Consider the following 15,934-nt stretch of genomic DNA (forward strand, 5'->3'; position numbering starts at 1 on the left):
GAGGAGATTCTGCCCAATGCAGGGAGCGAATTTCCAAATCAAATCAGGACACCAAGAAAAAGTTCAGAATCAATTTGAAGCATCCAAATAGATTTGGAAAAAGATTCAGCCAATTTGGAGATTCGGCCATAGACTAAACAGGCAGCTGACAGCTGCCTCCAGCTGGTAAGTCTTGGGGTTGCAAGAGTGATTGGAGCTGGGGCTGGGACAAGCTGCCCAGTGGGAGTGGGGAGGGGGGGTGCAGGATGCAGGCGCAGCAGTGCTGGGGGCGGGGGCTCTGCCCTGCTGCTGCTTGCCCAGCTGGGATGGTGGGGGGGAGGGCAGGTGTGGCTTGCTGTGGGCAGAGGGGGGCAAGTGGCAGCAGGGCAGAGTCCCTGCTCCCAGCATTGCCATGCCTGCATCTTGCGCCGGCTGGCAAGTGGTGGCAGGGCTATGCCCTGTTGCCACCTGGAGTGAACTGTGCCTGCATCACACCCCCCTACCCCCTGTGACAGCTGGGTAAGCGGCAGCAGGGCAGAGCCCCCACAGCTCCCCCCACCGGAGCAGGCAGGCACAGCCAGGAGAGCCACGGGAGAAGCCCCCATGGCTGCCCTGCCCAGCATCTACCGCATGGTGCAGGTGCAGCAGGGCACCGCGCTGTCTGGGAGCTAAGTAGGTTCTCCGGCAAATCTGGACATCATCAAGTTGAAGAGCTGCAGCACCTCACTGTTAGGTGGTGCACAGCCTCCCCGACCTGCTGAGCGAGAGGCTCTCCCAAAGCACGCCCCTGGCTCGGGAGCAGAATCCCCCAGTGGAACCAGAGCTCCTAAGTCACCAAGGCGCCCATGGCTGATGCCACCTTTCTTTCCCCCTGCCTCCTCCTTACCATTCCCGAGCCTCTAACACCCTGTTAACTCTGCTGTCCCTGTAACGGCAACTGCAGGGAGCAGATTGCCATTAAAAGCATCTGATGCTGTTTAGATCCTAATTAACTTATCAGACAGACATTAGTCTGAATGCCTCCCCCTTCCCCCACACCCAATTTTTCTAGCTCTCCTGCTCCCTCCTTTTGACATTTGCTGCTGGTCCCACTATATCGGCCAGTTTGCAGCTGCTTCACCACTCACTACAGGTTTCAAGTGACTAAACTACATGAACCTTTCCACTCCAATCAGCTCAGCATGGCTGAAGAGGAGACTAAGGCTGCCACAGAGCCACAGCTGCCAGGAGGGGGATGAGGGGGTTGTTGCTGGGTGCACTGCACTGCACCGGAATTGTCACTGCTCTTGGTCACTTGCTGTGCAAGCTCCCCCTCCCCCCCTTAGCTGATGTAGCTACAGGTAAAACATCCCTGGCACAGCTTGGCTGCCTGGGAGCTGCTGGCTGTTCGACTTGGACCTTTTGGGCAGGTGCCAGCTGAAATTCAGCCCCTCCTGTTGGCACAGGCTGCAGGCGCCCGAGATGTCTCTACCTGCACAGCTGTGGGGCAGCAGCTGCTTTTGGAGGCCAACAGGCCCAGAGTGAAACCTGGTGCCTTAGGGCAAGCTTTGGCACAGCTCTGCGCAACGCAGCAGCCAGCAGATGGTGCTGCATCCACATCCGCATGGCTGCAACAGTTTCCGGGGGGGGGAGGGCCTGCAATCTCAGCTGTGGTCTTGAACAGAACAGTCCTAGAGTCTCCGTCCCCTCTTCCCACATTACTGCTACTCCTCCCAGAGCCCGGTCCTGGCCCCTAGGGGAACAGGGTGGATCCAGCCCGAGGGCGCACAGGGCACTGGTGCAGCAGCTCTGCCCATGCTCTAGGGAGACTTGCACCCGCTTCGCAATACGGGCAGGGTGAAGGTGATGCGTCACTACCCCTCACACAGGTCACTCACAACAATAGCCCTTCTACTAGCAGTGGGTGCCCCCTGCAACACAACTCAATAGTGTGAGCTTTGGGTCTTCAGAAAGGGAACAAGGTGCCCACAACAGCAAGACTTGGGGCCTCGATGCCCAAAATGCGATGGATGCATCCTGCTGAGCTCCTCATTGACTTCGGTTTCATTTGGGATGAGCTCCTGACCATGGGGCAGTTGTAAGAGCAGGGTCTGTTGCCTGCAGGGCTCAAGGTTGAAGTCAGCACATGCAGCTACATCTGCCACGAAATATCGTCTGCTCTCCTGCAGTGGTCTGACCACCCTCCTCCACACCCACCCATGGCTGCTTGGACTTTGGCGCTGAAAGAAAGCATCCCAGTACCCAGCCTGCACCCCTGTGCTTCAACCCAAGCCCCCGCGCTGTCTGCTGTTCATGAGGCGATTCCACCATGGCAGCCCAGCATGGCCCCACATCCACTGGCCTCCCACCATTACCCTTTTCCTCCGCCAACAACACTGCGTACAGTGCTGCAGACAAGAAACCTGCAGCCATTCAGGGTGTGGCCACACAAGAGATGTGCAGCACAGGCAGAGCCAGTGGGGAAGCCCCCCTCCACCAAACCCATCCCACTAGCTCTGGTGTGCAGCCCATCCCTTACAGCTGGCAGGAGCCTACCAATGCCCATCACTCAAAAGGGTTGCATGGCAGCAGGTGGCAGAGACAAGAGAAGCCAGGCCTTACCTTGGTGCTGGGTCTCAGTAGGTTGCTTGTGGACACCTGGCAGCATCCGCACAGCGCCCGAGCTCCTGTCAGTTCCTGTTGGGTGCCCCCCACCTCCGCTACCCCGGCCTGCCCCGCCTACAGCTGCTATGAGCTCAGTAACCCTGCCACGTCCCACCCTCAGAAATCAATGAGTCAGCACTAAATAATTGATGCTAAGTGCAGCCGGGAGTGGGGCCAAGACAGTGCGAGCGATGCTTTGGGCTATTTTCGGCTCTGGTACACAGGAACAGCAGGGACAGGCAGCATTTTTCCCTGGCTTCCAAACCCGGACGCTTTGGCACGTGGAACAGCAGGGGGTGGCACAGAGCAGGGGTGAGGGGCAACGCTGAGACAGGAAACCTGCAGAGCCCAGGAGATGGCACCTGCCCTTAGCCTTGGCTTCTCTGCTTCCAGGGCAGACTCAGCCAAAGGCTGTAGCTGGAAGTTTGTGCCTGCCAACTTGTATCCACTAATAAAGCAGGACTCACCATATACTTCCCTGGAGAAAGCCCTTGACATTTATAGCCACAGGCTCATCTGTGCCCAGGACCCACCCCAGTCCTGAATCCCAGCCCTTCTGCCCCTGTGCTCTGCTCCTCTCTGCCACCAGCAAAACCAGTCAGCTCTTGGGGGGCAGGGGCTCTGTCTCACTGAAGGCCTGGGCAGGTCTTAAGCCCAAGGGTCTTGGCTGGGACCTCCAAGCACTTCTGTAATGCCAACAGCCAGCCAAGCTCCCAGCCCAGCTGGAAGCAAGGCTTCCCCAGGTGGCATTTAGCATGCTTTTTACCACCCAGGGCTCACATGACCTTGTGCAAGGCATGAGGTAGGCAGGCACACTAGGCTTTGGCAATGTTGAGCAAATTCACCCTGTGAAGGAGCCCAGGGCAAGTCTCCAAGCAGCCTCGTGCTGCAGAAGCTATAGGAGGCATCTGACACCAGGGCAGCTGTAACCCAGACCCTTCCTTTTGCACAGCAGCATTTGCATGTTCACACCATGCCCTCCTCTTGCCCTGGGACTGCACTGCAGAGGCTTCGCCCCTGCTGAATAACAACCCTGGCTCCAGAGATCAATCAGACAATGGCACTGCTCAAAATGAAATCCTATGTCAAAGTGCATCTCCAGTACTGCTTACACCACAGCAGATGGTCCGTCCTCCCCTTCATTCCCCATAACCCCACAGCAAAGCCAGATTCATGCACTGAGGAAGCCACTGCAGCTCGAAATGCTGGTTTCAGATGCACTGCTTGGCCCATATAAAAAGGGTCCTGGCTCCACCAGCTTCTATCCTCCCACAGTAATAAGCTGCAGGCTCCCAAGAGACTAGTACCATCAGGGCATTTCATCTCAGTCACAGCAGGGGGGAACTCACCTTCCTCATCACCTCTCTATGAAGCCACCACTTTTCCTGCAGCCCAAACCCAGGATAAAGACCCCGCACAGAGCTACAGCTCTGCTAATCCCAGCTCTGATCCCAGCAGCCATGCCATGCTCCACTGTAGCACCCATGGGCACATTTCAAGTCAAAGAGGGTGGAGCCAAGGTGTCATCTTTGTCACCTGTGGTACCTGGGCTTACTGGATCAGGCTGGGCCCATTACTGCCAGCCCCATGGCCTGAGCTTGGCCAGCAATGCCCTATAACAGCCTTGTGCACAATGGCTCAGGTAACACAGTTCGGAGGTAAGCAGCCCTGGCACCCAGGTGCTGCTAGGCATAGCAAGTAATAAATGCACCTGGCCAGGCTGACAAGACTCTCCCCTGCAGGCAGCTTTGTTCCCATCCCCAAACTTAGGCCCTGAGGCATCAGGAGCAACCATACCTTGTGGTTTTCCCCGTACCTGTGAGCTCCCTGCGTCTTCCCTGAGCCTTGCTAGGCTCTGTCACAGCAAACACTACTCCTGCACCAGCTAGCGGCACAGGCTAGTAGTGCTCAAGGTGGGGTGCATGCTGCATTGTACTTGCAAACTGTTGCTACAGCCATGTTGTTTTACTGTGGGCGGCAGGTCTGACAGGAACCCCACTGCACCACACATCTGCCCAGCGAGAATCATTCCCTACCCTGAAAACCCTGCAGCATAAACAAGCCAGAAGCAAAGGAGAGCAGAAAGAAAGCATCTTCCTCCTCTTTGCTGGTGGTGAACTGAGGCAGAATCATATTCAGTCAGGGAAAGTCAGGTACCTAGAGGTTTGGTCTGCACTACAAAGTCCCACCTATGCAAGGTAGCAGTGGGAAAGGATCACACATATCCCCAACCAGTTGTTCAAGGGGGTGATGTAGCAGGGCTTCCTGCTGTCATACGCTGCATCTGCGCTAGGGTGCTCTGCTGACAGAGCTGAAGGGGCAGCAACCCTGTAACACGGATCACCCCCAAGTAACTGGTCCCAAGTCACACCAGGATCTCTCTGAGCCAGCAGGAATTGGTATCCATTTCCCTAAAGCCTAGTCCAGCTCCCTTGCCAACAAGACAATCCTTCCTCTGACCTGCTAAAAAAACAAAGGGAAGCAGAAAGGAAGCATCCACCAGCAAGACCACCCTTCCTCTCTGACCTTTTCAGAGATAAGCAATGGCTGGGAGCGCTTGGGCCCAGGACAGGAGCCCTTCCCTGAAGAGGCGTGCAGTGGCACAGGGGGACAGGTTGAGACAAGCACAGCCACTGAGACTTGGCTCATTCCACCCATCCCTCTGGTCATGAGACTGACCCTGCTGGCTGGCAGGGAGGGCCCATGACAGGATCTAGCAGGAGCAGCAGAACTACAAAGCATCTGCATCCTTTTCTTTCCAGCCAAGTGGTATGTGCAGTTGGCTGCCAGGTAGGGAGGATGGGGATGGGAGCCCAAAGGGTATTCCTACTGTGCACTGGCGACACATAGGGGGTGCTCACAGGTGCACTGCACCCCCTGAGATCAGCCGTGCACCCCCTGGAAGCACCATCCACAGAACTGGAAGTGCACTTCTGGTTTTGCCACTGGCTCGGTAATTGGCCACTGGGGGACCCCCCGTTGGTGATCTGGTGCCCCCCCAGATTTGGGAGGCAGCAGTCACCCATGCTACTGTGTACACATTTCACCTCCCTACATTTGCAGCTCCTGTCCTGAGCAACTGCTGCCAATGCCCCTGGGTGGCTGGAGGCTGCAATTTGAGCGCTGAGCTTCACTGCACTGCTTCGGAGCTTCCAGTACATGACCAGCTTCTTTTTCTCAGGGGCTTTCCAACTATGGGTGTCCTAGCTCAGTGTAGGCCTTGTATCAGCCTAGCAGGAGAAGCCAAGGGGCAGAGACAATAAACTGCTTCCCTGAAGTCTTAGAGCCTGTAACAGAACCTGAAACAACCACACGTGTCCACGCTCGAACTCCAGCTGCAAAACCCCTCTTTATGTCTGCATATCACGTGCACATGTGCATATGCTGAATCTGTCAAGGGTCTCCCCTGCAGTGGGCTGAACAGGGCCGATGGTCTTGGTCCTCTCTGCTTCTCTGACAATAAGGTTCAAGTTAGTGCCTGCTGCTTCTAGCTCCCCTTTCCTTGCCCCCCACCCACGAGTGCTGCTGCTGAGCTCTGAGCTGGTGCTGCATGACTCTCACTCATCTGTTTATATTTGGGTTGTTAACGTGTGAAAAGTCCTCAGAGGGACAGGTGGTGTGAGCAGCTGCAGGCAGCTTGGGCGGGCTCTGCAGCATACAACCAGACACCCAACAGCACCGAGCAAAAAGGTGAGAGCAGCAGAGTTCATGCCAGCAGCCTCCTGCTGATGCCTAGACCCAAGAGGGCATCTCCTCCTTGCGTACTTGTCCTCATGGCCAGACAGGTTACTAGCAGAGGCTGGCAGGTGTGGGCAGGGTTAAAACCAACCTCACCCTTCCCAAGTCAGCTCACAGATGGGGACAGAGTGGGGCTGCCAGATAAGATCTCACACCAACTTGGGAGAGGGCACAGTGAATTGTATCCCTTGTTTGTCAAGGCCACGGAAAAGGGCAGCAATGACCCTCTCTTCCTACAGCTTTCACACCATCAGCCTCCTGGCAAAGGGACTGTCATTGCACCAGCTGTCACAGCGCTGGCAGCTGCACACGTTGCTCAGTGAGACTGCTGCCATGGGAGAGCCGCTTCCTCCAGCACATATCAGATGCTTTTCAAGTGGCTTTTTGTCAGTCAAACAAAGCCTTTGTATTTCCCCTGCAACAAGGCTCCAGCAAGCAGCAGTGGCTCCATGCAGTACCCAGGTGCACAACCAGCTTTGCTCTTTATGCTGTGGCTACTTGGAGGGCGAAGGCCTGTGTGGGACCCTGGATCACCCACCATGCTGAAGTCATAGAGCACCTAACTCCGGCTGCAGCTGGTTCAGCCTGGCTCCTGGTTATGCACTGGCACAGAGACCTAGCTGACCCAGCAACGAGGTCCCATATCCAGGGCAACTCAACCTGTTGTACGGACAGTGCAGCTCACTGTGAGGCTGTCCAACAAAATCAATCCTAGGGTCTGATCACTGCAGATAGGACAGAAAACCTGGGTTTTGTTGCCAGCCTTGTCACTGACCTGGTGCATAATTCACTCCACTGCTGTCTGTCTAGTCTCTTCAGAGTGTATGTCCTCCAGGGCTGGGCTTGTGCACACATGGAAAACACCTACTCTGCAACCAAGATCTGGCGCTAGCATACCATGCAGGCACTGTGCCCTGCACAAAAATGGCTGTTTGAGTCCACTTGAGGAGCAGACTGAGTTCAAGTGGCCCTTACCATGAGACACTGTCACAGCTATCCTACACTCTTGGTCTACTTGCAGAACCTGCAGAGATGGCTTTCAGCTGGTTAATGCAGGCACACAGGGCAGCAATGCTAGCAGCTAACAAGCATGGCCCTGAACAGCCTGCATTGAAACCCATGCTGCAGAGACTTCACTGCGCTCAATACCCATGTCTCTACATGCTGCACAGCACCAACTGCAGCATAGGCAGCTCCATGTCATGTCCATGCAGGGAGTCAGTGCAGAAGAACCATCGTACTTTGAACTCGCACTCCGGCCTACTCGGCACTAGCTGCCCCAAGACGACAAGCCCAGCCCCTTGTTTGCCCATGCTGGAAGCTGCCTTGGGTCTCTCATATCTCAGTTTGTTGAATAAAATGAGCTTAAATCTGTCAAGTGAAAGGCTGCCAGGGAACTTCACAAATCCGGCACAAGGGCAGAGGCAGCCATGAATGTGCGCAGCAACAGTCACCACAAGCAGTGAGGCCTGCCCTGACCATCAGAGGTGCTCTCGCTGATGCTCAGTTACCTGTTCCATTCCTTGTTGACAAGGAGAGGGAAGTACACAATTTATAGTCGGCACCTGCCCATTTGGGCTCTAGAAGTGGATGAACATAGGAGGAACCACCTCCTAGACAGTCTAGAAGGAACTTGGGTGGGTGGGGGGGCAGGACCCACGAGCACATACAAGTCCTGCCAAGCAGGGCAAACATGACCATATTCATGACATCCCACAGAGCAGCACATGTGGCTGTATCAGAAAAGCTGCCACTCTGTGGGGTAGATGTGCCAGGAGGATGGGAGATCAAGAACTGCTGCGGGGTCTGCTCCCTACTGGGGTCTCTGGCGCGCCAGCTGGAGGAGCTCCAGGCCACAGTCCAGAGACTGCGTGCTATCAGGGACTGCGAGCAGGAGATAGACTCCTACTGCCAGGCCCTTCTCCCCCAGGAGCCGCAGGGGAGAGCTCCGTCTCCCTCCACGACTAAGGAGGACTCTGGGACCTCCCGCTCTGCCCAGTCAGGGGCATGGACCAAGGTGGTCAAGGGCCCCAAAGCCCGCTGCACCAAGGCCCCTCCCCCGCCGGAGCTTAGCAACAGGTTCGCACCTCTTGCAGCCCCAGCAGAGCCCACGCAGTTGCCGGCTCCCGCAGGCAACCCAGGCTCGACCGCAGCTACTGCCCCTGCTCTCCCCAAGACAAAGCGAAAGGTGTTTGTTGTGGGAGACTCCATCCTGCGGGGCACTGAGGGGGCAATCTGCCACCCCGACCCCTTAGCCCAGGAAGTCTGCTGCTTCCTGGGGGCCCGCATCCGAGACATAGCGGAGAGGATCCCGCGGCTCCTCCGGCCCACAGACCACTACCCCATGCTCCTTATTCATGTGGGCACCAATGACACGGCTCAGAGCACCCCCAGCCAGGTCATGAGGGAGTTGGGAGAGGGGCTTAGGGGTCTGGGAGCTCAGGTGGTGTTTTCGTCCATCCTCCCAGTCTCGGGCTATGGGCTGAGGAGGGAGAGGAGGATCCATGCAGCAAACCAAAGACTGCGGCGCTGCTGTTATCGGGAAGGCTTTGGCTTCCATGACCACAGCCGCCTCTTTGGCGAGAGAGGCAGCGAGCTGCTGGGAAGAGATGGCCTCCACCTCTCTCCCCTGGGGAGGAGGCTCTTCTCAGCCAGGCTGGCTGACCTGCTCCACCGGGCTTTAAACTAAGCCCGCTGGGGGATGGGGAGACTACTGCCACTGCTGCCCTGCAGAGCGACCCTTGCAAAGCCAGCAGACCAAGGCACTTAAGGGAGCCCACCCCTGCCTCAGCCCTGGCACAATCTGTGGGCAAGGCAAGAGCCCCCAAGGGCACACTTGCCTGCCTGTACACTAATGCCAGGAACCTGGGCAACAAGCAGGACGAGCTCGTCCTCCTGCTCAGTGCAAAGAAATATGATGTCATTGGGATAACGGAGACCTGGTGGGACTCCACCCATGACTGGACCACGGGGATAGAGGGCTATACCCTGTACAGGAGGGATCGTGTTGACAAAAGGGGCGGGGGTGTAGCTCTCTATGTGAAGGAAAGCTACATGTCCCTGCAAGCTGATGTTGGTGACCAGCATGGACAGCTAGAGACCCTCTGGGTAAAAATTCGTGGGGAATACGGCACAGGGGACACAACGGTGGGAGTCTACTACAGACCTCCCACTCAAAGTCCTGAGCTTGACCAGGAGTTCGCCCGGGAACTGACTGAGGCCGCTTGCTGCAGGACCCTGGTTGTCATGGGTGACTTCAATTACCCGGACATCTCGTGGGAAGATCACTCAGCAAAATCCGAGCGGTCGCAAAGCTTTCTCTCGTGCGTGGATGACCTCTACCTGACTCAAGAAGTCTATGGGCCAATGAGAGGCAAAGCGCTGCTCGACCTGGTACTGGCTACGGGGGACGACCTAATCGGCGACCTAGTGATCGATGGGAAGCTGGGTGACAGCGACCACAAGCTGATCACCTTCACCATCCGCCGTAAAGCTGGCAAGTCAGTCAGCAACACAGAAGTCCTTGACTTCAGAAAAGCCGACTTTGACAAGCTCAAGAGGCTAGTCAGTCAGGCCCTCAGGGACCGTGACCCCAGGGAGATGGGAGTTCAAGAAGAGTGGTTGCTTCTCAAGGAAGCGATCCTCAATGCACAAGCTAAATCTATTCCAACACGGAGGAAAGGCAGCAAGAAGGCACAGCAGCCCCCCTGGCTCTCCAGAGACCTAGCGGACCTCCTGCGGCTAAAAAGGAAAGCCTACAAAGGATGGAGGACGGGATTCACCTCCAAGGAGGATTACTCCGCGCTGGTCCGGTCCTGCAGGGAGCAAACCAGGAAAGCCAAGGCTGCAACTGAACTCCAACTAGCTTCAGGCATCAAGGACAACAAAAAGTCCTTTTTCAGATATGTGGGGAGCCAGAGGAAAAGCAAGGGCAATGTTGGACCCCTGCTAAACCAGATGGGGCAACTGACAACTGACGCCCAGGAAAAAGCCAACCTATTAAATAGGTACTTTGCGTCAGTCTTTCATCAGTCCCATGGGACGCCCATGCCTGCTATGGGACAGGGAGATCCGGGTGATGGGGATCCCCTACCCTCCATCAATGCTGACCTCATGAAGGAACACCTTGAGAAGCTGGATACCTTCAAGTCAGCCAGCCCTGACAATCTGCACCCCAGGGTACTCAAGGAGCTGGCGAGCGTCATAGCCCGGCCCCTGGCACGGATCTTTGAAAACTCCTGGTGCTCTGGTGTAATGCTCGAAGACTGGAAGAAGGCCAATGTGGTGCCGATCTTCAAGAAAGGGAGGAGAGTGGATCCGGCTGACTACAGGCCCATTAGCCTGACTTCTATCCTGGGGAAGATCTTAGAAAAGTTTATTAAGGAGGCCATCCTTGATGGACTGGCCCAAGCTAACAGTCTAAGGGATAGCCAGCACGGGTTTGTTGCGGGTAGGTCTTGTTTGACCAATCTCATTTCCTTCTATGACCAGGTGACCTATCACCTGGACAAGGGAGAAGAGATTGATGTCATATATCTTGACTTCAAAAAAGCCTTTGATCTGGTATCCCACGATCACCTCTTGGCCAAACTGGCCAGTTGTGGCCTTGGCTCCACCACGATCCGCTGGCTGGGAAACTGGCTCCGTGGTCGGACCCAGAGGGTTGTAATTGATGGCAGTCACTCATCGTGGTGCCCTGTGACCAGTGGGGCCCCTCAAGGCTCTGTCCTGGGACCCATCCTGTTCAACATCTTCATTAATGATGTGGACATTGGAGTCAGGAGTGGACTGGCCAAGTTCGCCGATGACACCAAACTTTGGGGCAAAGCATCCACGCCAGAAGATAGGCGGGTGATCCAGGCTGACCTGGACAAGCTCAGCAAATGGGTGGACGAGAACCTGATGGTGTTTAACACCGAAAAATGCAAGGTTCTCCACCTTGGGAGGAAAAACCTGCAGCATCCTTATAGGCTCGGCAGTGCTACGTTGGATAGCACTACAGAAGAAAAAGACTTGGGGGTCATCATTGACCACAAGATGAACACGAGCCTCCAATGCGATGCTGCAGCTAGTAAAGCGACCAAAACGCTGGCTTGCATCCATAGAGGCTTCTCGAGCAAATCCCGGGACGTCATTCTCCCCTTGTACTCGGCCTTGGTGAGGCCGCAGCTGGAGTACTGCATCCAGTTTTGGGCTCCACAATTCAAAAAGGATGTGGAGAAGCTTGAGAGAGTCCAGAGGAGAGCCATGTGCATGATCAGAGGTCAGGAAAACAGATCTTACGATGACAGGCTGAGAGCCATGGGACTCTTTAGCCTGGAAAAGCGTAGGCTCAGGGGTGACCTGATGGCCACCTATAAGTTTATCAGGGGTGACCACCAGGATCTGGGGGAACGTCTGTTCACCAGAGCGCCCCAAGGGATGACGAGGTCAAACGGTCACAAACTCCTGCAAGACTGTTTCAGGCTGGACATAAGGAAGGGTTTCTTTACTGTCCGAGCCCCCAAGGTCTGGAACAGTCTGCCAGCGGAGGTGGTTCAAGCGCCTACATTGAACACCTTCAAGAGTAAATTGGATGCTTATCTTGCTAGGATCCTATGACCCCAGCTGACTTCCTGCCCTTTGGGCACGGGGTTGGACTCGATGATCTCCCGAGGTCCCTTCCAGCCCTAATGTCTATGAAATCTATGAAATAAATAGCACCTTTGTAAAGTTAATAACCTTTCAACACCCAGCCTGGAGTTTTCCAATAGGAGGGCAGCTTCAAAGCCCTTTCACTACCATATGAGCCACAGCCCCTCACTCATCACCAGCAGTCACTGAGCATAAGATAGGAGTGGAGTCTTACTATGTACTTTACCACAGCCAACAGAGTCCTTTTGCTTTCAGTTAGCTACAGAAGGGACCAGTCACAGATTTACACACCTGCTATAGATGCTACTACTGTAAAGCACAGAAACCCTTGCTGTGTGTGCAGACTGGAGTCACACGTAGTTAGCTGCTGCAAAAGAGGCGGAGGAGGTGCTAGCAAGGACTATACATACACTAACACAGACGCTGCTCCAGCACAGGGACCTGATCCTACAGCAAGGGGGCTCGGTCCTGCCTCCAGAACTACCTGCGTTTCAGAACAGTCACACTGATGCCATTTGTCCCACCCCAGGCAACAGCAGCATCCAGAGGTGTGAGATGCAGCCGAGTTCATAACCTGACTCTTCAAAGAACTGCCCTCCCAGCAAGCCTCCCCACCACTTACCAAAGCCTCTGAAGAGCACTTGGAAATGTCCCGTGAGGATAAATCAAAATGCAGCAGAAAAGTGACAAACCACATATCTTGGCACTGGCTTGGTTCAATGCAAAAAAGTCAGGGCTCCAATCACAGGTAACTCCGGCTCCCCACACACCACATACTGACCAGTCATTTGTACACAGGCCTTGTGAGCCATTGATGTGTGCTGTGCTGTATTTCCCAAAAGCAGAGAGGGCTGAGGACAGACCCAGGCTTACAGAGCATTTCCCCCAGACTAAAACACAGCTCCTTACACAGACTGTTGCTGGATTCTTCTTACATCCTGGGAAAGGAGGAAATGGCTGAAGAAGCTTCAGAGCAATCTTGGTGGAGACAAAGGTAACTTCCTGTCTGTGAAGCAGACGGCATGAAGGACAAGCCCACAGCAATGAACAACCTCCGTCTAGCAGAGGAGGACATAATATAAAACAGAGCACCTGAGGTTTACAGACCTGTACATCCCAACCTGCCTCTGCCCCACACCACACTCTGCCAGAAAGTCACCCGGTCCCTCTGGGGACAGAGGCACCATCCGAACCACCTCCCCTCTGCTGGCTCACCACTAACACCAGGCAAGACCTTGTGGGAAAGAAGCTCTAAAACAGGGAAGTTCAACCTCCAGCCCGTGGGCCAGATCCAGCCTGTGAAGCGGTGTCATCCAACCCCAATGGGGCTGGAAATTTAGGGGCAGGTGATAGGTAGAAATTAACACTGCCACTGTTCCCCCACAGCCAAATTTCCAAACCCTACAGACCAGATGTCATGACCCTGCTGGAGCTAGGACCCAGGCAAGTGCATGGGGCTGGGCCTTGTGCACTGGACTGGGCACACAGACCAGATACAGCCCACACACTGACCCTACACCACTCATCTTGCCTGAATGGTTGGACACCGGAGACTGGTAGAGACCAAGGGATGGTGTTTGTCACTGGGCCCCACCTCATTCAAGGATTTTTCTGAACAATCAAGATATGCTGGTCTCTAGGACCAATTGCTGATCAGTTCCTTAATGCATGCATTATGTGCTCAGCTGCCTGAAATCCCCCCTCCTCCAGAGGTGCCTCATCTCCAGATCTGGCCGGTTTTGCCAGCAGGATCACAACCAATCATGGGAACAACCCACATCTTCCTTCTCTCTCCTATCCCCACCTGCCAAAGAGTGGCAGTGACAGCAACCTCTGAGGTAGGACAGAGCCACTGAGACCATTTGTCGAGACCATCAAATAATAATTTACTGTGATTCGATCTGTGGCTTTGTACAGTGGCCAGGAGGGGAGGAGGCACAAGGAGGAGGGAAGGTGGGGGTGGAAAACACAGTCGTTTATTGTAGGCCTTGGTGAAGTTTGAAATAGTCCATGGGGAGGGTGGGGGGGAGCAGGGTTCAAGCTACCCTCGTCGTTGTCCTCCTCCTCATCTCCCCTTTCCCCCAATCTCCTCCCCTGAATCCATTTATTTCTTCTTTCGGTTCACCTCTTTCCTCGTGCTCTGCACAGCGGAAACCCCTCCAAGTCACGGCGTGGTCAGCTGAAACAGAAAGGGAGAGTGAGGCAGTTACAATCAGCAACTCTTCGCATCCCACTTGCCGAACCCTCCCTGGTACATCCCATACAGGTAATTCAAAGAGGCAAAAGGCCCTTGGTGGGCAGGGGACCCTGGATGATTTGGTAAGACACTTGCTTATCTCCAAGGAACGAACAAGTACCTTATGCATAATGGCCTCAGACTGGGATGTGGGTACTTTACTCTCTTAGCTGCCTCTGTGGATAAGGGGCGTTTCATACCTATCTCTCTCATCAGCTCCTGTTTTGACCATAGCACAGGACCATCTCCAAGCACTGGACAAAGGTAGGTAGGTAATAAAGAATCATAGAAAAGCAGGGCTTGTGGGGACCTCCAGAGGTGATCTTGTCTAGTCATATCACTTTGTCTTGGGACCATGCAGTGAACCAACAGCAGGGCCAGGAGCAGAACCCAGGTGTCTCAACTCCCAGACCTACGCCAGGAACATCCAGATTTTCTCCCCACCACCCTTCATTTCCCGATATTTCTCCTTCTTTGCCCTTGACCATAGCCAGATGCTGCATCTGGGAGCCAAGACACCTAAATTCCTGCCTCTGCCACTGACCCTCCAGCATCCGGTCACCTTTCTTGCATTGGGCAGCTCTGCTGTCACCATGCAATTTCCTGAAGCATTTGGGAATCTTTCATCAGAAAAATATGCTCCCATAGCAAAGCTGGATTGCATTTGCATTGCAGATTTAAACCAGGGGAAAACAGGCCCTGCTTTCCTGTGTAGAGAGCCAGCCAGCCAGGCACACACCCAGCAGGGCTGAGTGGGTCCTGTGGTCCATCAGGCATGTACATTCTTGCTGTCAGCGCAGGGAGCTGGGAAAGGCTCTTCACTGCAAATGGTGAGTATAAAATTCACAAGATGCTCAAAAAGCTCTCTCTCTTCCCTCTGCTTTTGGAAGCAGTGTCAATGTGACTGATGGACACCAGCCCCACTCTCTCCCTTTGGCAGCCAAGTGCTGTCAGTGCAGGCATAGGATAACAGCAGCTTAAGGAGAGGTCTGGATTTATCTGTATGCTTTCAGCTGAAAGTGATCACAGTCAGAGCAGGAAATGAGCCCCATGACTCACATCCCCATCCGGAGGAAACGCTCCTGGACATCTGGATTATCTGAACATCTGGAAACCTCCCGTAACAACAATAGCTGCACTAGGCACAGCTTAAGGATCAGCCCCAGAGGGAGATCCCGTCTGGCTCACCCGGGATCCACTCTCTCCTCAGCCAGGAACCCAGGGGTGGGGCGCTCACTTGTTTTTGTTTATAGAAAGCAAATGCAGCCAGGGGGTTTTGGAATGAGTTCTGCTGAATGCAGGACCTTGCCAAATGCTTTGCTTCAAGATGCACTGGAGGAAAAACACCTACCATGTGCTCAATCAACCCCTGCAAGCAATGTGCCTGTGAGTGAACAATTAAGGTTTTCCCTTGGGAAGTGAGCACTTGTGAAGGGAGGTAGGGAGACCACAATGGTGCCTGGAGTCCTCTATTATCTAGAGAAGAGGCATATCCAAGGCGAGAGCAGTGCAAGTCCAGCACGTCCCCTTCCACTCCAAGGAGTCCAGCTCAGTCTCCCTGGCCCATCCAGCTCCTGACTTCTGCTGAAATTACCCCAAGAGAGGTCTCAGTCCCACCAGGCTCATGGCACAAGCAGCTGATAACCAGCCTTCCCTCACTACTGCCCAATGTCAGATTGCACAGGGCAGCAGGGAGGCTAAGGG

General features: G+C 54.7%; 1 protein-coding gene across 2 annotated transcripts in view; it reads right to left on the minus strand.

The window, feature by feature from the left end:
- Positions 1 to 13,855: 13,855 nt before the first annotated feature.
- HRAS (HRas proto-oncogene, GTPase) overlaps positions 13,856 to 15,934 on the minus strand; it is a 98,724-nt gene continuing 96,645 nt past the window's right edge. For both annotated transcript variants that reach the window (XM_090032380.1, XM_090032381.1), the window contains one exon: positions 13,856 to 14,173. The gene's annotated coding sequence lies outside the window, so the exon portion shown is untranslated. The remainder of the gene's footprint in view (positions 14,174 to 15,934) is intronic.

Source organism: Crocodylus siamensis, chromosome 2 (assembly GCF_052110815.1).
Source record: "Crocodylus siamensis isolate JL-2025a chromosome 2, ASM5211081v1, whole genome shotgun sequence".
NCBI classification, from domain to species: domain Eukaryota; kingdom Metazoa; phylum Chordata; order Crocodylia; family Crocodylidae; genus Crocodylus; species Crocodylus siamensis.